Genomic DNA, 8,828 nt, shown 5'->3' with positions numbered 1-8,828 from the left:
CTCCTTGATTTGCCCTAGATTTGAGCCCAAATTTGATCTGATCGATCGGGTCCATGATCCTTTTGGTGCTTACAAATAATATATCGAATATTAGCATCAAATACCATGATTATAAGCTAATTTGCAATTAAATCCAGGATTAAATGAAATGCATAAAATGTGATGTAATATGAGTTTAACCTATGAACAAGACATCAAATCATGCATGTATGAATCAAAATAGTGTAATGAAATCATGGTTATCAATCCCCAACAATTTTTTAGTTGGCTCTCCAATGGTTATGCTAGTAGATCTCCAATGACTCCATAGTCAGTTTCTCCTTTTTGGTCGGGCATTTTCCTTAATATCTCCTTAGGCAAAATTCTCCATTAACGAATCCTCAGCTAGAATTCTCCATTACCGATTCCTCAATCGGGTTTCTCCATTATCGGCTCTGCAGTTGAATTTCTCTCCATCCTTTTCAATATTTAGCACCAACAGTATAGACAGTTGGACTCTTATCTCACTAGACTCGGTGGAAGGCTTGTGATATGAGTATTGATGCAATCATGCCCAAGAAATATAATTTTGATATTTGATGTGAACCTGCAAGTGCACGGGCATCGTTAAGTAATAAAATTTATATAAGTTGATTCCATGAGAACAGATGATCAAATGATAATTGGTTTTACACTTAAAATTTAGCTAGATAGAATCGATAATTGTTTGATTTGAGATTATCAACTAAAATGTGAAAATAGAAGAAAGATAATTGAGAAAGCCCTAAATTCAAGAAGATGTTTTACGTCTTCGGTTTCATTATAATTGTGAATATTGTGCTATGTATTTGCCCATTCCTAGTTCTCCACTTATATATTTGTAGGATGGACTAAACTATTATTGATTACCACCCCACGACGGTGTATCAGAGTACCTTCCCTGATAGTAACCAAGTATGCCATCAAGTGAAGAAGTAACTTAGAGAGTCCAGGTTTTTAGTAGAGTGCCTTTTGTCACAAGGCCTCCCTCGTGTTTACGTCTCTAGATTATGTAGGTCACTTGCATAGCATATGATTAGGAAAAATCCATTAGGTCAAGTGAAAGACTCATCCATGCATAGAATTATTCTGCCTTAGGAGTTTATGATCCATATAGAAGGATAATTACCTTATATACTCAATGTTAAATAAGCATCCTAAAGCCATGCTGAGTTATATCGGAACATACACTCAAAAGAGGATCAATTTATGCATCTATTCAATAAAACTTCAGGTTCACGCTCAGATTTAGATACACAACAATGTATCTAGTGTAGAAATGAGATCTACGCATACAGAAATGCAATCTAGATAGATAAATTTATGTCTATAAAGAAAGCTTTCTTACAAGCAGTTCATCAAACAGAACATGTGCCATACAAGCTTCACAAACAAGTAAATTGGCAATTTCATAGAGTTTTACATCATCCATACATTACAATTACCCCTACACCCTAGAACAATTAAATTCTACTCCATAATTGAAAGATATATAATCCAAGAACTCAAAATGATAGAAACTTTGAAAACCCAAAAGAAGGGAGAAGAAGCTTATCCTTTGATGTCGAGTGAAACCCTTGGATGCAGATCTTAGAGTGTCGATGAGGATGGAGCAGTAGAATGGCCTCAAATCATCTAGATGATGACTCTGAGTGTAAAGATTTGACCTAGAGGGTCTCCTCCCACCTTGGAACACTACAACAAAAACCCTCATAGACATCGGTGGAACAACAACGGTTTTATTCAAAAACCGATGTCTTTGAGTATTTTACACCGATTTTTCCAAAAACCGGTGTCTATGAGCGCAGATTTTCGCTCAAAGACATCGGTTTTTTAGGCGATGTCTATGAGCGCCTTTTTTTCGTTAATAGACACTGATTTTAACAATAATTTTTAAAATCCGATGTCTATGATAAAATAAAATAATTTAATTTTTCCACCCATACTTAGCCGAAATTTGCAACACTTCACTCTTCCCTCCAAACCTAAACCCATATCGCGCCGTCCACCCATACTTAGCCCTAAACCTATATCGTCGCTACGGCACCACCACTTTCCTCCGGCTATCTCTCTCAGCCCCTCATCTCCCTCTTCTGCTTCTAGCATACCTGCCTCTCCCGATCAGGATCAAAACCACCTGCTTCGGTCCTAAGCAAAACCGCAGCATAAATGATAGATGCAATTCCCCCCTTCGAAGAGCACACTGACCTTCCCGTCGATGACCCTCTGCACGATCCCACTGTACATGTGGAAAGGGTTCTTGGGGTTCTTCACAATCACGATCATCCCTGGCAGGAAAAGGGCAAGCTCGGGGAGCTTCGGCTTCGCCCGCGCCAGCAACACCGCGATGCTCTCCTCGCCGCCCGCCCTTGCCTTTTCCTTGGAAGGAGAGGGGTTCCACTGGATGAAGTCTTTGAGGCCCTTTTCACCGTCTGGGAAGATTGAGGGTGAAGATTGAGGCCTTGTGGAAATGTGAAAACCCTAATCCCCTCCTTACATCTACACTCTTACCTGTTGCAGTTCTTTGATCTGATGTTGGTTTTGTTTGCCTTTTCACTATTGTGGTCGTCGCTGGGAGATTTGAGTGGATCGGTTGATATGTGTAGGGTTTACTCGATCGATTTGTTTTCTTTGCAAATCTACGCCCGTAGATCAGTTTGGTTCCTGCCTTTTAGTGGCTGTCTGCGAGATCACCTTCGAACTCCGATTATATCAATCTCCTGGGTCTACAAAATATGCACTCCGCCAAAATCGAACCTTTCCTCTCTGAGATACCATCGTTTATAATCAATCTTCTGGGGGCAAAGGAGAAGGAACAAAGAAGCGGAGAAGCTCGTGGATTCAGCGTGGTTCTCCATCTTCAAGCTGGTTTTCTTCTCTCTGGAAAGTTCCAACTACATTTAGGGGGTTGGAGTGATCTTAAAGGCATTCTTTCTGATTTCTGGGTTCTGATTTCTGGAGTGCTCTATTGGATTCACTATATCAGATCTAACATGATCGCTTGTCTTTATTCTGCGAGAGCTGAGTTTTTTTTTCTTCCGTGAGAATTTATGAGTGCTCAGGATTTCCCAAGCTTAATAACATTCATTTCTTTTCCTTATTTCTAATTTCTGCATTCTTGTTTTCTTTGTTTCTTGTTGTTGAATGTGTGCTAGTTAGCGGGTCTCATGAATTTGCATTGTTCGACATAGAACATGTTGAGTTTTGATTCCCTGTTCTTTCTAATTCAGTTGGAAGTTTAGCAACTTCTTCGACGGAGATTTGAAATTGAATTTGTAATTAGTTTAGAAAATGTTCTGAATATTGCCCATCTGAATTCTGATTTCTGATTTCTTGTTTCAATAAACAACTGAGATTGATTAGATCTAGATTTCGCTTGAGCACTTAGCTTGGTTGTTGGAATTCATTTCTGGTTTAAAGTTTGTCAAGTTCTGATACATAAATCTTACATGATCTAGAGTGAGGTTATTCCGTAGGAGTTGTTAGATCCTGAACTTAGAGCTACTCAGTAATTTGAGTTGCATTAATTGGAAATTCTGATCTGAATAGGGATCCTGTAGAGATTTACATCAGAACCCTGTTTGGGAGTTACAACAATTTTTTTCTGAGGTCTTTGAGAAATGACCCTAGGTTACCTTATGCTATACTAGTTAAGGGTAGAATCTAAGGGAAATTTTGTAACCAAGTTGTCGCGACACAATCTTAGGTTATCAAATTTTAGCATCGTTGTCGAGGACCTTTGAAGTGGTTGTAGTTCCTAAATTGACAGCTATTTCTTTGTTGTTATTTTGTTGGTGCTTCTTGACAATTTTTGTATAGGAACAGTTTATGACCAGAAGTTCCACGAATTCAAGAAGTGGACTAGTCCCATTTGTTTCAGAGATTGAAAGAACCTGTCGGCACATCGTGAGACGAGAAAGAAGTTACTATCTGTAGCTAGTACTCCTCCTTTTTCTGGAATCTTTAGTTCTACAGGGAGAATGAAATAGAACAGTAATCAAATGCTTAGAGATTTGGCATCTTCTGATGGTTCAAACCAGCCTTTATGCATCTCTGAGAGGAAAGGTTCCTGCATGTACATGCTGATCAATCTTCTGATCGATTTATGCTGGTTTTTAAATAACAATAACTATAATGATTGGTTTCTCTAGCATGCGTGCAAAGTATTTACACAGACTGGTCCCTTATTTAACCTTTGTTAAGTCATCCTCTACATTTTCATTTATTGATTTAAGTTACTGGTTTGATCAAATCTGGATTTATTATATAGTTGTTTGGGTTTTGTAATATAACTAATCAAGCTACCTGTCATTGCTTGAAGCTTTCTGACAATCAGTTATGCTCTTATCTTTTTTTTTTATTTCATCTATAAATTATTTGATTCATGTATCTATTATGATTATAAATGTTCTTAATAATCACTTTTCTACTTGTAAATGCTGAAATGTTGTAGCAGTATTTTTCTCTTGTAAATATTCAATGTTTTCATGTATCTATTTTTCTCTTGATTTATTCAATGCAGGTTGATTTGGAAAGGATTGCTAAAGATACTCATGGCTATGTTAGGGCTGACCTTGCTGCTTTATGCACTGAAGCTGCTCTCCAGTGTATCCGTGAAAAGTTGGACATAATTGATCTAGAAGATGAATCAATTGATGCTGAGATTCTCAATTCTATGTCTGTTACAAATGAACACTTTAGACTGCTTTGGGATCTAGTAACCCATCTGCCCTTCGTGAAACTGTAAGTCTTTGCTTTGGTAATTGTAATCATTTTCAGTTAGTTTTTTTCCTTCTAAATATGATTATCTACATGAATTTTTAAAATAAATTGTTGCTACAAGAATTGAAAATGAGAAATTTGACATTGGTGTTCTTTCTAAATTAAACTTACAACTCAAGAAATTCTATAGCCTCATGTGCCTGGTTGGTAACTTGTGTTTACTGTCATATGTTGATGAATGACCTAAAAACCACTTCTATTTCTACCTTGAGATATGCTGATAGTTTGTTGGGTTTTGATCAGGTTGTTGAAGTACCAAATGTCAGCTGGGATGATATTGGTGGGCTTGAAAATGTCAAGAGGGAACTACAAGAGGTAGTTTGCTGGATATGTTTGAGGTTTTATGTCCACCAAGTGTGATTTTTTCTTTCTGATGGTGATATTCTAGGACTTCTACAGCATGTATATTTCTTCTATTTTTGTTCTTTGATGTAGTTAAGTAGATCAAATAATACTTTTGTTTGACAGAATTGAACAGTGGATGTTTTAACTCAAAAAACTAGGCATTTGAAGGTGAAAAGTGGTGAGATTAGGGAAATGAAAGGCGCAAGAAAAATGGAGCAGTATAGCAAGTTGAACAGATTCTGATTCTCATAATTTAATGTAGCCTCAGCTTGATTTTTGACTCACGATGTTCTACCTTGATGTGTACAATATCTATTAGCTTTTGATGTAAAAAGAATATTTGTGTATTTTATGAATACTGTTGTAAGAAGAATATTTATGTAATTTGTGAATATTTGTGTATTTTATGGATACTGTTGGAAGAAGAATATTTGTGTAATTTGTGAATATTTGTGTATTTTCTTGGATACTGTCGGTTTTTCACTGTTTCAGAAATCGAATTTGTGTCGTTAAACAATACTGATATTACATCGATTTTCCACCGCTATAAAACCGGTGTCATTAACTAATATTACATCGGTTGTATACCGCTGCCAAAACTGGTGTTATTAACATATAATATTACATCGGTTTTACACCCGATGTCGTTAAGTGATACTACACCGGTTTTAATCCGATGTCTAAAATGGCAGACCTTTTACATCGCCTTCATAGACATCGGTCGAAAATGTAATAGACACCGGTGGAAAACCGATGTCTATGAGGGTTTTTGTTGTAGTGGAACCTCCGCTCTTGCAAAGGGTATGAAGTGTCCATTATTAAAGGTGATTGCACGGGGTGGTCAAGCCTAAGCGCACGACCCGTGCCATTTGGCAAGGTCTAGGTCACTCTCTGGCTATTTGGCCGTGCCATTTGGCACAGACAGAGTCATGTTGGCTCTGGCCAGATAGCTTGGTCATGCCATTTGGCATGGCCAGAGCTATCTCTAGCTTCTTGGCCGTGCCAATTGGCACAGCTAGAGTAGAAATTGATCTATTTTAGCCTTCTGGATTGTGCCATTTGGCATGACTTAATTTTTAAACCTGTATTTTTGTAACATTTTGAGGCATGGTCGTGCCTTAGGTGTCACGACCCCAGAGGAGTCCCTACCGACAAAATGTCGGCAGCATCTCCCTTGTATCGGTGACAATATGAAGCATAAGTACATATAACTATAGACATACTCATCAGCAGTATACAACAGCCCACACGACTGTATAAATAACACAACCACATAATTTTAATAGAAGCCCACACGGCTGAAACATAACATAGCGGAAATCACAAATAACAAACACAAAACCGCAATACAACTAATTGCGAGCCGGCTCGGCTTGGCATAATATTAACAAACCAAATACAGGATACAACAAACAATACTCCAAATAATAGAATACACAAATACAAGAACAAGTACAAAACCAAGATACACTAGCGTAAGGAATACCAAAATCATAAGATCATCCTCGAAAGTGGCATGGGACTGGTGGACAGGTTCTCTAGCCGACTCCATAAATCCTTTACCTGCTACCTGGCGAAATAACCAGTTTACGGGGTGGTGAGTATAAAGACTCAGCGTGTAATAGACAGATAGTGCATGTGTATAGTAAAGAACTAGAGATACACAAAGGTATACAGTCTCGTAGGGAATATAGCAGATACTAAAATGATATCATAGTAAATGTTCATACCTGAAACCATATCCTAGGCTAGTACTAGAAGGTCAGGAGTAGCAAAGATTTGCTACAATACTGCTTATAACTATAGGGGTAGCATGTGAGGTATATACATAATACCAATAAGTAAACCAGTGTCTAAACACATACAATAGATGTATATCTCAACATAAGTAAGCATATCATCACAGGTAAACAACAGCAGCATAAATTAGCAACAACAACATAAGTAAGCAACAACAGCATAAGTTTAATAACAACAGTGTATGCACGGATGGTCACCCCACCCACCTCTCTGCACCACGACCCCTGTATGGTCAAGAGGTCGGATCAATGACAATTGTATGACACTCCAGCCGTCACTAATCTCGAGTGACCGAGTGGACAGTTTACATAGTAGCTATCTAGCTACGTAGCAATGGGGTCCCTACTGCTCACAACTCCAGTTGCCACTACCCATGAGTGGCCGAGTGCGGCACGATAGGATAAGAGACACGCTCCAGCCGCCACTACCCATGAGTGGCCGAGCGTGCGGCTCTGGCCAACGACCCTCTCAACCATATGGGAGACATGGTCGCCGGCATGCATGCAATAACTGTTAGATCGTGATCATTTGATAGAGGGGGGGGTGAATATCGAAAAACTTTCATAAAGAGTTAAGCAGCGGAAAAAGAATAAGCGAAAAGAACAATGCTAACACAGTTCGATTTACTTGGTTCGGAGCTTGTGTCGACTCCTACTCCAAGGCCCGAACACAAGGGTGCTTTCGATGGGCAATCACTAATTAATTTGAATAATGATTACAAAAGAATTAAGTACAGAAATGCTAGAATTAATTAGGAGAAATAAAAACTGACAATTAGTAAAGAAAGAGCAAACTAGAACTTTGTCGGAGAGCTTTCCGCAGCGTCACAGGAGCACCAGAGATAGAATTCAGAGTTGTTATTTGAGCTCCGCCTTTGACCCTCCTTATATAGGAGGCTCGTGGCGCTTGGAACCTTCAGGGCGCCCTGGTGTGACATAGCTGACCCAACCAGGAGGCTCCACGTGGTGATGATACGAAGATGATAGAATTTGCCTCCGGGCGCCCGGGTACCTCCCGGGCGCCCGGACACAAGTTTTCTAGCAGACTCCTTCCTGCAAGAAAAAATTTAGTCTGAGGCAATTATACTCTACAACACAGATTGTTAGCACAGTTTTATAGATAATAAAAATAGTAATTAGTTTCTATCTCTCTGAGACCGGAATCTAGTCAAGATCTCGACTTAGAGTTCCGAGATGGTTCTAAGTCAGATCAGCGCCTAAGTTCCCTTCTCGGGAACACGCCCTCATAGTCATTCAACTCCAATGACTTACCTTTACCTACCTGCCAGACGTCCGATCAACCCTTCGACCCGTCTGGACTTCGCGCTAGCTATCCGGTCAGCACGTCGACCTAGTTGGACTTCATACCAAACATCCGATCAGCCCGTCGAGCCGTTTGAACTCCGTGCCAGCTATCCGATCGTCCTGTCGACCTAGCTGGGCTTCATGCCAGACATCCGGTCAACCCATCGACCTGTCTGGGCTTCTCCTGCACACTCGGTCAGAGTATTAGATCAACAACAAAACTAACTTAACCTACTCTATCATTCATCAAAACCTGGGTTAGACCGTTAGTGCTAACCGCACCAACAATCTCTCCCTTTTTGATGGAATGACAACTTGATTAAGTTAGTATAAAAATACAAGTAAAACAACCATTAACAGGTTTTTAAGTTAGTAGTTTTCATTTTAAATTTGTTTTAGCTAACTTAACCACCTAACCCTCCCCCTTTGGCATTCATCAAATGTAAACATGGATTAAAAATGCAAAAATATTACAAATAGGAGTGTAAACACAAATCAGATTGACTCAGGGGAGTTAAATAAAAAAATTTTGCTCTAAAAAGTATCTCTTAATCTTTTCAAAAATAGCTAAGTTATGAA

Source organism: Zingiber officinale, chromosome 9B (genome assembly GCF_018446385.1).
Source record: "Zingiber officinale cultivar Zhangliang chromosome 9B, Zo_v1.1, whole genome shotgun sequence".
Lineage (NCBI taxonomy): Eukaryota > Viridiplantae > Streptophyta > Magnoliopsida > Zingiberales > Zingiberaceae > Zingiber > Zingiber officinale.
The sequence above is the reverse complement of the archived record's forward strand: the minus strand, read 5'-3'. Positions refer to the sequence as shown.